This window comes from Rattus norvegicus, chromosome 7 (assembly GCF_021556685.1).
Source record: "Rattus norvegicus strain SHRSP/BbbUtx chromosome 7, alternate assembly SHRSP_T2T, whole genome shotgun sequence".
In the NCBI taxonomy this organism is placed as follows: Eukaryota; Metazoa; Chordata; class Mammalia; order Rodentia; family Muridae; genus Rattus; species Rattus norvegicus.
The window spans coordinates 19,469,856-19,485,127 of NC_141540.1; the positions used below are offsets into that span (position 1 = coordinate 19,469,856).

The window sequence follows — 15,272 nt, forward strand, 5'->3', positions numbered from 1 at the left end:
TGAAGGCAAAAATGAAGTTTTTATCAGTTTGTTTACTAAAGTTTTCTTCCAGTTACCAGCTTTGGCATCTATGTGGTGGTTAAACTGAGGCAGGCAGCCATTAGGGGTTAGTGTTTAGTGCCACTGTCAGGGATGGATCCAGATACTTAACAGGAGCTGCTGCCAATGGCAGGCAGTAATTAGAGAAGTTACTCAGCAGACTTTTCCCTGTGGGAACAAAGCTTAATTTGCTGGGGCTGCAGAAAAACTCTGAACTCTTTAAACAACTTGGGGCCAGTGAGAAAGAGAAGGAAAGAGAGAAAAAAATAACACACACACACACACACACACACACACACACACACACACACTGAATAAATGAAACAAAAGCAGAGTCCAAGGACCTCATACATACAACCATATACATGCATACATACATGCATACATACATGCATACATACATACATACATACATACATACATACATACAGATAGATATATACACATTCATACATTGAATGGTTAGAACAAAGCTCCAGAAAGCAGGCTTTAAGCATTTCACACATACACATGCAATCATACACACACACTATTGGTCGATAGAGCAAGCTCCAACACACACCCAGACAAGCTTTACATGTATGTATGCACACACATTGTTGATATATGGAAGGAACAATATTCCAAACCTCTACACTTTATTTTTCCTTCCATAGCTTACATATCCCAGCAAAACCTTTCACATGGTATAAAATTACAATGTGATTACACTTGACTTTTCTTCTAGTAAATAATTGTGAAAAGTATGTTCCCCAATACATTTACAAGATATAACATCACATGGCCCAGGTAAAGAAAACAAACTATTTCCCAAAACCCACATACATTTGTAGCTAAGCAGCTTGCTATAGATTCACAAAGTATACACAAGCAAGGTAGTTTTCTCTGCCATTTTCTCTTACTGGCAGGAAGCAATTTGTGGTTACAAAGAAAGTAGATATTTTATTATTTACATTTAAAAGTAATCTTGTAAGAACATTAAAAGATTCATAAATCTAAACTTTTATATAGAAATCAGTCATATGTACCTTAAATCCTCAGAATATATATACTTATAAGAAATTTTTAATAAATCATATAAGAAACCTGAGGGCAGAAATGGGTATAAGAAATCTGCCTCAGTGAGAGTCATGCCAGCCAGTGCCATTGTTCTTGTTCCCTGATTATAAAAGGTCTCTAGATTAACTAATAAGATTATGCCTTTCTGAATAAACTTCACATTGTTCCTTAAGACTATTTTTTTACATCAGAACCAGTAGTAAAAACATCTCAACCTAGCTTCACTAAACAACTTTATATTTCCAAATGTTTTCTAAGGGTCATTGCTGACGATCCATATCTCTAAGTTCTTGCCTAGGTTGGTGAGAGAATCATTAATCTGCTCCAGCAGCAATGCCTGAAAGAGAAAAAACATTATTACTGTGAGTGCCAGAGATACTGTCCAGTGAGGGACTGGAAGCCACCTTAAAGTATTCATATAACTCCTAGATAAAAAGGGTTGTGAAGGTAGCAAGCAGAGCAAAATTCTATAACAGCAAGAAATTTCTGGGGTCATGCCATGTAGAGGCTCACCCACGTGGCTATGGTACCCAGTAGGCAGCTTGCCATGAGTTCTAAAGCCATTTGTCGTTCCTCCTGCATGGCCCTTGTCAGTTTTCCAAGATAAATACTGGCTGTTATCTGATTTCCCAGTAATAAATAAATGGTGATGGCTCTGCCTTTCTCCTGTGAGTTAGGTTTCTTGTGGGTTTGTGTATCCTGCGTGTTAGTGGGTACCAGTGTGTTGGGCTCTTGCACCTTACCTTTCACTTTATTTGAGACAGAGCCTTTCTTGTTTCGCATTTTGTTCTCCAGGCAAAGTGACTCTGAAGCACATACAAATCCTCTTGTCTTCATCCTCTATACCTCCTAGGAAGCTGATATGACAAATGTCTCTGAAACTGGATCTGCCCTTCCAAAATCTTATCTTATGTGTGTGTGCTTAAGTGTATTATGCATGTGTGCTTAAGTGTATATATTTGCACATTATGTTTCAAAGAGCTCTTGTATATCATTGGCAATTCTTATGACCCTACTCTAAATATCTAATGCTGTAAGAAGTAAATGTATATACATTTCTAGAAATACGCTTTCCCATAGCTTGCCCCTTTGTTCTCATCATGAATCTGAAGTCTCGTTGCAGCCTGTTTGCCCCCGATCTGATAGAAGATAGCTACCTCTACGGGTGGTATGAACCCTTGCTGTCTCTTCTAAATAAGCACAATCTTTTTATCTGTTGTAAAGTGCTGAGACAACAGTTTGAAAAAGTCAAGTTTTCTCTAACTGACATTTTCCGTGTGGAGTGACCACAGGTTATTTTATTATAGCGTTTTTAAAACAGACTTTATTATCTAATTATAAACCATTTTTCATTCATCACATTTTACATTTTTTTTACCTTGAAGTGGATGTCATACTTTAATTAAAGAGCCACAAACACACAGAAGAAAAATTATATATGTGTGTATATATATATTGCCTCAATACCCTAATTTTTACAAACAGAAATATTAAATTCAGAGACACCCACAGACATTTCACCCCCCCCCCCCACCTCTGAAAAAAAATTTAAATCCTGGACTTATTGTTGAAAAAGGACTGTGATATAATCAGTACTGGAGTACTTTGTGCGTGTGTGTGCGTGTGTGTGTGTGTGTGTGTGTGTGTGTGTGTGTGTGTGTGTGTGTGTGTGTGTGTGTATGGAGGGAGCTGTTTGTTTATTTTTGTTTTTATAATGTATTTATTTTATAATTTATTTATTTATTTATTTTTCTGTTGTTCTTTTCAGACACACCAGAAAAGGGCATCCGATTTCATTATGGATGGTTGTAAGCTACCATGTGGTTGCTGGGAAATGAACTCAGGACCTCTGTGAGAGCAGTCAGTATTCTTAACTACTAAGGCCATCTCTCCAGCCCGTGTGGGGCCTTTTTGTTTTGTTCTTTGATAGTTCTGGATATTGAACTCAGGATCTTGTATATTCTGACAAACTATTATACTACCAAGCCCAGGACTTCATTTGGCCTTAAATACAGAGCCTCCCTTCATTCCAGGTGCTCTCCTCAAACCCCCAACTCTCTGACCTTGGCTTCCTGAGTGCTAGAAATGAAGGTGTGCATATCCAGTTCTGTCCACTTTTGTCTATCTGCTGAGACAAGCTCTCACTAAGTAGTCTTGAGGTCCCAACCACCCTTATAAACAACTAGGCTAGTCTCAAACTCACACACATCTGCCTATCTCTGCATCTGACAGGGTCTGCCACTTCACCTCACCTAATTATTCTTGAAAAGTTCTTAGGTTAACTCTGATGTCCTGCAGGCCAAGGTAGTAATTAGAGTTTGACTGGGCTGCTGGTAGTTTTCTGTCTTTGAGTGTGTTGGAAGCTTTCTTTACTGATTTCCTGGGAGTAAGGAAGGACTTGGCCTCTGGCTTTCTGAGTTCTTGTACATATTTTTTTTCTTCCCTGACACCCTAGAATCTGGGGGTCTCTATAGCCGTGGGACTCCTTTTCTTGCTCTGAAGTGTATGTGGATCAGATCTCTTTTTTTTTTTTGAGATTTTTTTTGAGATTTTGTTTTCCCCTTGTGATATTTTCTTGCATTTTTACATTTTGTTTATCTGAAGTTTCTCCTATCGGTACCAGATGTGGAAATATTTCTTCACACTTGTCTGTCACTTTTGGTAACTTGATATCATTGCTGGCCTTTTTCTTCTGGGGTCCATGCCCTTCCTTCGCTTTTACACTAAACCACCTTGAGTTAAAAGCATTCTTGGACTTTTTCCTTAACATGTTTTCTTCCTCAACTTTTCCTTTTCATTCTTTCTTTTTTCCTTTAGTTCTTTTTTTTTCTTCACGATATAGAAAAATATGATGTTTTCATTCCAATATGCAACATACTAGGAAAAGATGGAAACAAGAGTTTCACACTCTGCCATTTCTCTGGCAATTTTTTAAAGCACTTCTGAGACAGCCAGAATGTTTTCACTGATGTACTGAGTCTCCATTCCAGTGTGACCGATATGTACAGTACTGCAAGAGCCATGCTTGGAGATATTTAAGAAATCTATGCATATTGTAAACACCATAGTTTAAGGCAGTAACAAAATGTATTCCTGATAACTAGAAGTCTTAAGACAATGTCAATTAAAACTGTCTAACTATGTTTCCACTCTCTCTCATATGCTCAAAAGCTATGAATTACTTCATCCTTAAGGCAAAAAAAAATGTACTTGCAACTAAGAGTAGACACTGGAAAACTGGTAGGGAAAAATTAAGCTGTATTTTGCCTGAAAAGTCTTCAAATTATAAACAAGAGGATTATTTGTTTGTCTCTGGTTTATATGTATCAAATAAATAATATAGTTTACCTTTCTGGGTTTGGTGTCTGGGATGTGGGCGTGGGGTAGATTGGGGGAGGGGGAGGGGGCAGTCTCTGGTTGCCTTTCCTTCTATCTCTGCTCCACTCTGTCCCTATATTTCCTTTAGATAGGAGCAATTCTGGGTTAAAATTTTGGAGATGGGTGGGTGACCCTATCCTTCAACCAGGGAGGGCCATGCCTAACCTCTGAGTGTGCTCTTAAGAGGAGAAGGTTTTTTATTGTAGGTATGAGGGAGATAAGAGACATGGACACTAGAAGGGTACAGGGCAGGGATAGAGAGTAAGTAGTACACTAGACATGGTTAGCTGACTGAACCTGGCCATGAGAAGAGAGAGGCAGTGTGAACAAGAGAAGAGAAGAGAGAAGGTCAAGGGAACCAAGAGAACAAAGTGCCAAGAGGAGAAACAAAAAAAGCACCAAGAGCCCAAGAATACATGATCAAAATGTCTGAGCTTATAGGAAAGAGAAAAGGGAAGGAAAGAGAAGCTCAGGGATAGAAGGGTTTAGGGGACAGGGAAGTGCTGAGAAGTGCTAGGATTTTGTAAGAGGTCCTTGCAATGCTGTGACAGTCTGGCAGCCAGCATCCCCTTTAATACATTAATAAGCATCTAAATTAGCCTCTTGTCCTGAGTGTCTTCGGAAACAAAACAAAATTGAGTCATTTAAACTGTGCAGGATGCTGGTTGTTAGGAAACATCTCTCCAGGGGCAAGGCCATACAACTTACTTATAGCAATGAAGCCTTGTTCCTCCTGCACATCTCTGCCATAAGCTTTGTGCTCCAAGGACAGACAGAGAAGGTTACCACCCTGCTTTCTAATTGCTCTTTGGAGCTGCTCATGTAATTTGCATTCCATTTTCCTTCCTTTCTTTCTTTCTTTTTTTCTTTCTTTCTTTCTCCCTCTCTTTCAACTAGGACCTCTGGATAAAGGTTTTTAAAAAGTTACCTAACACCTTTGTGGAGATGCTGTCATGGACTGAGAGTTGAGTTGATAATCCCCAATCTGCTGGGAAGGAACACCAGGAGATCATGAACCTTTAAGTCATGACTAGTGTCTCAGTACACTTTTAGCAGAGACCCTGTTTCATGGTGACACAAACCATGGTGGTGTCATTGAGCACTAAGGTGAGTGACCATAGCATGGAAATAGTAAGAACTAAAGACTTTAAGAAGCACTCCTTGAAGAAGCAACACTTCTGCTTCTTCAAGAAGATATATTTGCTGTTAATAAATGAAACCAAACCAATTTATAACAATAACAAACCTTACCATATTATATGCCTAACTAATATACTTTTGTATTTTTCTTACAGACAAAATATAAACTCATAATTGTGACCCTAAATTCAATATCAATAACTTTTATTTTGCTTTTAGTTGACTGCCAGCAGTATAGCTCTATTCTCTCCAACATAACCAGAACTTCTCATATATTAACTACAATCCCCTTACATTTAAGAGTAGAGAGCTATGTCAAACAACAAACATTTATCACATTAATCATTGTGATTGTATAGTCATCACGTGAATAGTGAATGATCCTCTTGTTCTGTAGCTGATCTTCAGAATGTTACATCACAATCATAAAACTCTGTCCTTGAAACTAACATCTATCACTTCCACAGTGCATTCCTGCCAATCATTCTAATATATTTTAAATTTTCATTACATAATTTGCCCCCACCAGCGGGGACCCAGTTATTTGTGGGTGTCGAGGGGGACCCATACCTGCGGGAGAAAGGGCCAGAGAGAGGAGCAAGACCAAGCAGTGTCCTTGTCAAGGTCTGCTTATTGAGAGGAATGTACAGCATTTAAAGCTCTGAAGCAGGAATTGAAGCAGGAACTGAAGCTAAGGGTGAGGGGAGTACTGGGAAGTGCCCAAGGACATAAGGTGAATCTCTAAACCGCAAGATATTCTCTTTAGACAAGGAGGCAACAGTCTTCCGGGGACAAGTTCTTTGAAAAGGTCAAGCCCTTCTCAGGAATCTGCTCAGGGCAGGGCTCTAGCTTTGCTTAGTTCGGACGTCCAGTCCCCGACAATAATTCATTTATTGTTGGGGAGGTGCATGTGTACATAAGAGAGCATACATGTGAGGATGCTAGAAAATATGTTTTGGGACTGTGCCTCTCCTTCCACCATTGGGACCCTGAATTGAACTTTGGTCACTGAGCTTCTTAGAAACCACCTTTACCTGCTGAGCAGTCTACCTGCTACCTGCTAGTTTCTTTATTTTAGCTTCTGTGTGTTTGTAGTTGATCACTGTAATAAAAACAGCTAGTTGGATTCATGCAGCTATACAAGTGGTCATAGCATTTAACACAGAGTCTTTTACTGTCATCTATGTTTTAGAATGTGTCAACTTTCATCTTTGAGTATAAATGTTACACCATTGTTTGTACATACAATTTTGTCCTCATGCATGTTTTTGTTGATGAACATATGGAACGATTGCATCTTTCAGGTGTTGGAATGATTCTGCTATGGAAGTGACTATGAAGGTTCATCTTCCAGACCCTGATATTATTCTTTTTTATTCATAATTTATTGACACATTATCCTATCCCTCTCCCCTTGATTCCTTAACATCTCTTTTACTCCTTACCTTTGATCTCTTTTCGATTTTGTAGCCCATATCTACCTTCTCTTAACACTTAACATATGGACATTGTGATACATGTTCTTGTTTCAGAAAAAATATGGTTTTTTCCCCTGTGTCTGTGTCAACTTGCTAAGTTCTTTGTAAGTTCATCAAGTCCTTGAAAATTTTGTGATTTCAATTTCCTTTTCAGATGAACGAAATTCCACTGTGTCTACATAGCACACTTTCATTATCTGCTGATGAACCTCTAGAATGAAGATAGATTCTTTGTAAATTCGTCCTGAGAACTGCCAAGACGCTGCAGGGCAATGGCAAGGAAAAGGAGATTCCTCATTTATCCTTATTCCACCCTGGTCACTTCCTGGGTGGGTTTGTATCCTTTAATACCCCCAGATGCTAGTCTTAATTTTGCCATTACTAATAACAAGAATTACTGGCTCAATTTGTTGGAGATGCAATAACACTGCATTGGAATTTGGTAATTATTTTCAATTTTGTTTGAAACAATAATAGTAAATTATATAGTTTCTTTGACATCCTACTTTCCATAAAGTCCAAATTAGGATTCTCAGATCTCCATATGCCCAGTCTGTAAACTCCTGCTTTTATTTTTGTAAGTTTTGACTATTTGTAAGGTACATAATGATCTTTCTTTGCTATTCTGATTACATACCATCACTATATTCCCATAATTATTGGTAATATTGAGCTTCATTTCATATGTATTTTGATCATTCTGAATAATTTATTAAAATATGACAGTCATTAACCTATTTTTCATTTGATTTATATTTTAGGTTTTTTTCAAATTATTGTGAATATTAGTTTCAGATATCTTCTGTTGTTTCTCATGATGAATTTTAATTCTCTCTCATTTGAAATTCAGAAATAATAGTGGCATGTTTTTTTTTTATTAACTTGAGTATTTCTTATATACATTTCGAGTGTTATTCCCTTTCCCGGTTTCCGGACAAACATCCCCCTCCCCCCTCCACTTCCTTATGTGTGTTCCCCTCCCAACCCTCCCCCCATTGCCGCCCTCCCCCCCACAGTCTAGTTCACTGGGGGTTCAGTCTTAGCAGGACCCAGGGCTTCCCCTTCCACTGGTGCTCTTACTAGGATATTCATTGCTACCTATGAGGTCAGAGTCCAGGGTCAGTCCATGTATAGTCTTTTTTTTTTTTTTCAAGTCTTTACTAGATGCCAGCTTTTTTTTTTTAAAGATTTATTTATTTTATATCAGTACACTGTAGCTGTCTTCAGACACACCAGAAGAGGACATCAGATCCCATTACAGATGGTCGAGAGCCACCATGTGGTTGCTGGGAATTGAACTCAGGACCTCTGGAAGAACAATCAGTGTTCTTAATTGCTGAACCATCTTTCTAGCCCCTAGATGCCAGCTTTTATGTGCATTCTTCTGCTAAATTCTCTGCTTATTGGGAAGGTGTTCTCTCCATGCAAAGACTGAGGCTCGGGATAGTTCATTTCTTGTCTGCGGATGTGAAGGTCCTCAGTAATTGCTCTGGCACAGCAACCTGGGCCGTTTAGCATCATGCTCTTAGGGCTTCACCACTAGATCGATCCTAGAGCCCACCCGATCAGCAGATGTGAGAAGACACTCTTCACTGATGGGGCAGGCTTCAATACCGGGAATGAGAGCAAGTGCACACCCTCCCTTCCCCCTGTAAAATACACACGACATTAGATTTTCATTTGCTTGAAGCATTGAGTTTTTAAGATTCTTTTCTTTGCTTTTATCTCAGGGGAATGTTAATCTGTACAGATTTATTATTAATTCCATGGGAACATGCTTAGCGGCTCATTTAAAATAAAAGAGCTGTTGCTTGTAAAAGAATGCCGGCCTGTTCTAGACACTTTAGGTACTTTGATCACTCTAGGATGAGATATTACCTTGAGAGTCATTGAAGGAGAAGAGAAAGTACAGAAAAAAGTAACTCCTCTTCCTCCCACCCATCTGTCTTTTCTTGGATACACGCCGTATTTGTGTTAACAGAATCTGTTCTCCCACCTCAACGACCTATGCTGTCTCTCAATAACCCTTTTCTTCCAAGACTGTCCATTTCGGACTTAAAACAACGCTTCCAGGAGAAAGTCATCCTCTCTTTAGAGCATTCTCTCATTTTTCTCCCTCTTTTCTTCCTTTCTTCCCTCCCTCCCTACCTCCCCTCCCTTCCTCCCTCTCTCCCTCCCCCTCCCTCCCCCTCCCTCCCCTTCCTTCTCTCTCTCCCTCTCCTCTCTCTTCCTCCCTCTCCTTCCCTCTCTCTCTCTCTCTCTCTCTCTCTTACATCTTTTTTCATCTCCAGAATCCAGTAGCTTAAATGCTTTATCTGGTCCTTAGGGTATTTTTTTATGTGTGGCTATAGCACAGAACAATTTTGTTGCTTATTCTGGCCAATTAAGGACTTTAAGACAAAAATTTAAGAGTGCCGACTTCTGTATACATCCATCCATTCATTCATTTATATGGTAAGAATTCATTATGTTCATAGTGTTTCAGAGATGGAATGGTCCTGGGAACATGACTTCTATCTACTACAAAACGTAGCCCCCATGCCACAAGAATTTACACACATAAGCAAATACATACATTAGTGCACATATTGATAATTTTGTAAAACGATTGTAAATTTTTTTCAGCAGTTAAAATTAGTAGTGTACAAGCATAAAATAATTTCTTCTCAATCCATTGCCTTTATGTATTGCAAACTATCCCTGAAATATGGTGAGTTAGCTTTCTAATTCTTTTTTTTTTTTTTATTAACTTGAGTATTTCTTATATACATTTCGAGTGTTATTCCCTTTCCCGGTTTCCGGGCAAACATCCCCCTCCCCCCTCCCCTTCCTTATGGGTGTTCCCCTCCCAACCCTCCCACCATTGCCGCCCTCCCCCCATAGACTAGTTCACTGGGGGTTCAGTCTTAGCAGGACCCAGGGCTTCCCCTGCCACTGGTGCTCTTACTAGGATATTCATTGCTACCTATGGGGTCAGAGTCCAGGGTCAGTCCATGTATAGTCTTTAGGTAGTGGCTTAGTCCCTGGAAGCTCTGGTTGCTTGGCATTGTTGTACTTTTGGGGTCTCGAGCCCCTTCAAGCTCTTCCAGTTCTTTCTCTGATTCCTTCAATAGGGGACCTATTCTCAGTTCAGTGGTTTGCTGCTGGCATTCGCCTCTGTATTTGCTGTATTCTGGCTGTGTCTCTCAGGAGCGATCTACATCCGGCTCCTGTCGGTCTGCACTTCTTTGCTTCATCCATCTAGTCCAATTGGGTGGCTGTATATGTATGGGCCAAATGTGGGGCAGGCTCTGAATGGGTGTTCCTTCAGTCTCTGTTTTAATCTTTGCCTCTCCCTTCCCTGCCAAGGGTATTCTTTTTCCTCATTTAAAGAAGGAGTGAAGCATTCACATTTTGATCATCCGTCTTGAGTTTCGTTTGTTCTAGGGATCTAGGGTAATTCAAGCATTTGGGCTAATGGCCACTTATCAATGAGTGCATACCATGTATGTCTTTCTGTGATTGGGTTAGTTCACTCAGGATGATATTTTCCAGTTCCAACCATTTGCCTACGAATTTCATAAACTCGTTGTTTTTGATAGCTGAGTAGTATTCCATTGTGTAGATGTACCACATTTTCTGTATCCATTCCTCTGTTGAAGGGCATCTGGGTTCTTTCCATTTTCTGGCTATTATAAATAAGGCTGCGATGAACATAGTGGAGCACGTGTCTCTTTTATATGTTGAGGCATCTTTTGGGTATATGCCCAAGAGAGGTATAGCTGGATCCTCAGGCAGTTCAATGTCCAATTTTCTGAGGAACCTCCAGACTGATTTCCAGAATGGTTTTACCAGTCTGCAATCCCACCAACAATGGAGGAGTGTTCCTCTTTCTCTACAACCTCGCCAGCATCTGCTGTCACCTGAGTTTTTGATCTTAGCCAATCGCACTGGTGTGAGGTGAAATCTCAGGGTTGTTTTGATTTGCATTTCCCTTATGACTAAAGATGTTGAACATTTCTTTAGGTGTTTCTCAGCCATTCGGTATTCCTCAGCTGTGAATTCTTTGTTTAGCTCTGAACCCCATTTTTTAATAGGGTTATTTGTTTCCCTGCGGTCTAACTTCTTGAGTTCTTTGTATATTTTGGATATAAGGCCTCTATCTGTTGTAGGGTTGGTAAAGATCTTTTCCCAATCTGTTGGTTGCCGTTTTGTCCTAACCACAGTGTCCTTTGCCTTACAGAAGCTTTGCAGTTTTATGAGATCCCATTTGTCAATTCTTGATCTTAGAGCATAAGCCATTGGTGTTTTGTTCAGGAAATTTTTTCCAGTGCCCATGTGTTCCAGATGCTTCCCTAGTTTTTCTTCTATTAGTTTGAGTGTGTCTGGTTTGATGTGGAGGTCCTTGATCCACTTGGACTTAAGCTTTGTACAGGGTGATAAGCATGGATTGATCTGCATTCTTCTACATGTTGCCCTCCAGTTGAACCAGCACCATTTGCTGAAAATACTATCTTTTTTCCATTGGATGGTTTTGGCTCCTTTGTCAAAAATCAAGTGACCATAGGTGTGTGGGTTCATTTCTGGGTCTTCAATTCTATTCCATTGGTCTATCTGTCTGTCTCTGTACCAATACCATGCAGTTTTTATCACTATTGCTCTGTAATACTGCTTGAGTTCAGGGATAGTGATTCCCCCTGAAGTCCTTTTATTGTTGAGGATAGCTTTAGCTATCCTGGGTTTTTTGTTATTCCAGATGAATTTGCAAATTGTTCTGTCTAACTCTTTGAAGAATTGGATTGGTATTTTGATGGGGATTGCATTGAATCTGTAGATTGCTTTTGGTAAAATGGCCATTTTTACTGTATTAATCCTGCCAATCCATGAGCATGGGAGATCTTTCCATCTTCTGAGGTCTTCTTCAATTTCTTTCTTCAGTGTCTTGAAGTTCTTATTGTACAGATCTTTTACTTGCTTGGTTAAAGTCACACCGAGGTACTTTATATTATTTGGGTCTATTATGAAGGGTGTCGTTTCCCTAATTTCTTTCTCGGCTTGTTTCTCTTTTGTATAGAGGAAGGCAACTGATTTATTTGAGTTAATTTTATACCCAGCCACTTTGCTGAAGTTGTTTATCAGCTTTAGTAGTTCTCTGGTGGAACTTTTGGGATCACTTAAATATACTATCATATCATCTGCAAATAGTGATATTTTGAACTCTTCTTTTCCGATCTGTATCCCTTTGATCTCCTTTTGTTGTCTGATTGCTCTGGCTAGAACTTCAAGAACTATATTGAATAAGTAGGGAGAGAGGGGGCAGCCTTGTCTAGTCCCTGATTTTAGTGGGATTGCTTCAAGTTTCTCTCCATTTAGTTTAATGTTAGCAACTGGTTTGCTGTATATGGCTTTTACTATGTTTAGGTATGGGCCTTGAATTCTTATTCTTTCCAGGACTTTTATCATGAAGGGGTGTTGAATTTTGTCAAATGCTTTCTCAGCATCTAATGAAATGATCATGTGGTTCTGTTCTTTCAGTTTGTTTATATAATGGATCACGTTGATGGTTTTCCGTATATTAAACCATCCCTGCATGCCTGGGATGAAGCCTACTTGATCATGGTGGATGATTGTTTTGATGTGCTCTTGAATTCGGTTTGCCAGAATTTTATTGAGTATTTTTGCGTCGATACTCATAAGGGAAATTGGTCTGAAGTTCTCTTTCTTTGTTGTGTCTTTGTGTGGTTTAGGTATAAGAGTAATTGTAGATTCGTAGAAGGAATTCGGTAGGGCTCCATCTGTTTCAATTTTGTGGAATAGTTTGGATAATATTGGTATGAGGTCTTCTATGAAGGTTTGATAGAATTCTGCACTAAACCCATCTGGACCTGGGCTCTTTTTGGTTGGGAGACCTTTAATGACTGCTTCTATTTCCTTAGGAGTTATGGGGTTGTTTAACTGGTTTATCTGTTGCTGATTTAACTTTGATACCTGGTATCTGTCTAGGAAATTGTCCATTTCCTGAAGATTTTCAAATTTTGTTGAATATAGGTTTTTATAGTAAGATCTGATGATTTTTTGAATTTCCTCTGAATCTGTAGTTATGTCTCCCTTTTCATTTCTGATTTTGTTAATTTGGACGCACTCTCTGTGTCCTCTCGTTAGTCTGGCTAAGGGTTTATCTATCTTGTTGATTTTCTCAAAGAACCAACTTTTGGTCCTGTTGATTCTTTCTATGGTCCTTTTTGTTTCTACTTGGTTGATTTCAGCTCTGAGTTTGATTATTTCCTGCCTTCTACTCCTCCTGGGTGTATTTGCTTCTTTTTGTTCTAGAGCTTTTAGGTGTGCTGTCAAGCTGCTGACATATGCTCTTTCCTGTTTCTTTCTGCAGGCACTCAGCGCTATGAGTTTTCCTCTTAGCACAGCTTTCATTGTGTCCCATAAGTTTGAGTATGTTGTATCTTCATTTTCATTAAATTCTAAAAAGTTTTTAATTTCTTTCTTTATTTCTTCCTTGACCAGGTTATCATTGAGTAGAGCATTGTTCAATTTCCACGTATATGTGGGCATTCTTCCCTTATTGTTATTGAAGACCAGTTTTAGGCCGTGGTGGTCCGATAGCACGCATGGGATTATTTCTATCTTTCTGTACCTGTTGAGGCCCGTTTTTTGACCGATTATATGGTCAATTTTGGAGAAAGTACCATGAGGAGCTGAGAAGAAGGTATATCCTTTTGCTTTAGGATAGAATGTTCTATAAATATCCGTTAAGTCCATTTGGCTCATGACTTCTCTTAGTCTGTCGACATCACTGTTTAATTTCTGTTTCCATGATCTGTCCATTGATGAGAGTGGGGTGTTGAAATCTCCCACTATTATTGTGTGAGGTGCAATGTGTGTTTTGAGCTTTAGTAAGGTTTCTTTTACGTATGTAGGTGCCCTTGTATTTGGGGCATAGATATTTAGGATTGAGAGTTCATCTTGGTGGATTTTTCCTTTGATGAATATGAAGTGTCCTTCCTTATCTTTTTTGATGACTTTTAGTTGGAAATTGATTTTATTTGATATTAGAATGGCTACTCCAGCTTGCTTCTTCTGACCATTTGCTTGGAAAGTTGTTTTCCAGCCTTTCACTCTGAGGTAGTGTCTGTCTTTGTCTCTGAGGTGTGTTTCCTGTAGGCAGCAGAATGCAGGGTCCTCGTTGCGTATCCAGTTTGTTAATCTATGTCTTTCTATTGGGGAGTTGAGGCCATTGATGTTGAGAGATATTAAGGAATAGTGATTATTGTTTCCCTTTATATTCATATTTGGATGTGAGGTTATGTTTGTGTGCTTTCATTCTCTTTGTTTTGTTGCCAAGACGATTAGTTTCTTGCTTCTTCTAGGGTATAGCTTGCCTCCTTATGTTGGGCTTTACCATTTATTATCCTTTGTAGTGCTGGATTTGTAGAAAGATATTGTGTAAATTTGGTTTTGTCATGGAATATCTTGGTTTCTCCATCAATGTTAATTGAGAGTTTTGCTGGATACAGTAACCTGGGCTGGCATTTGTGTTCTCTTAGGGTCTGTATGACATCAGTCCAGGATCTTCTGGCCTTCATAGTTTCTGGCGAGAAGTCTGGTGTGATTCTGATAGGTCTCCCTTTATATGTTACTTGACCTTTTTCCCTTACTGCTTTTAATATTCTTTCTTTATTTTGTGCGTTTGGTGTTTTGACAATTATGTGACGGGAGGTGTTTCTTTTCTGGTCCAATCTATTTGGAGTTCTGTAGGCTTCTTGTATGCCTATGGGTATCTCTTTTTTTAGGTTAGGGAAGTTTTCTTCTATGATTTTGTTGAAGATATTTACTGGTCCTTTGAGCTGGGAGTCTTCACTCTCTTCTATACCTATTATCCTTAGGTTTGATCTTCTCATTGAGTCCTGGATTTCCTGTATGTTTTGGACCAGTAGCTTATTCCGCTTTACATTATCTTTGACAGTTGAGTCAATGATTTCTATGGAATCTTCTGCTCCTGAGATTCTCTCTTCCATCTCTTGTATACTGTTGGTGAAGCTTGTATCTACAGCTCCTTGTCTCTTCTTTTGGTTTTCTATATCCAGGGTTGTTTCCATGTGTTCTTTCTTGATTGCTTCTATTTCCATTTTTAATTCCTTCATCTGTTTGATTGTGTTTTCCTGGAATTCTTTCAGGGATTTTTGC

The 15,272-nt window shown here is 39.1% G+C and overlaps 1 long non-coding RNA gene and 2 pseudogenes across 2 annotated transcripts in view; 1 reads left to right on the forward strand and 2 right to left on the reverse strand.

The window, feature by feature from the left end:
- The window catches only part of LOC102549242 (uncharacterized), a 1,084,685-nt gene that overhangs the window by 838,556 nt on the left and 230,857 nt on the right, over positions 1–15,272 (reverse strand). The gene's annotated exons all lie outside the window — the stretch shown is intronic.
- On the forward strand, positions 2,032–2,252 carry Vom1r-ps98 (vomeronasal 1 receptor pseudogene 98; annotated as a pseudogene).
- Rsl1d1-ps1 (ribosomal L1 domain containing 1, pseudogene 1) lies at positions 3,355–4,164 on the reverse strand (annotated as a pseudogene).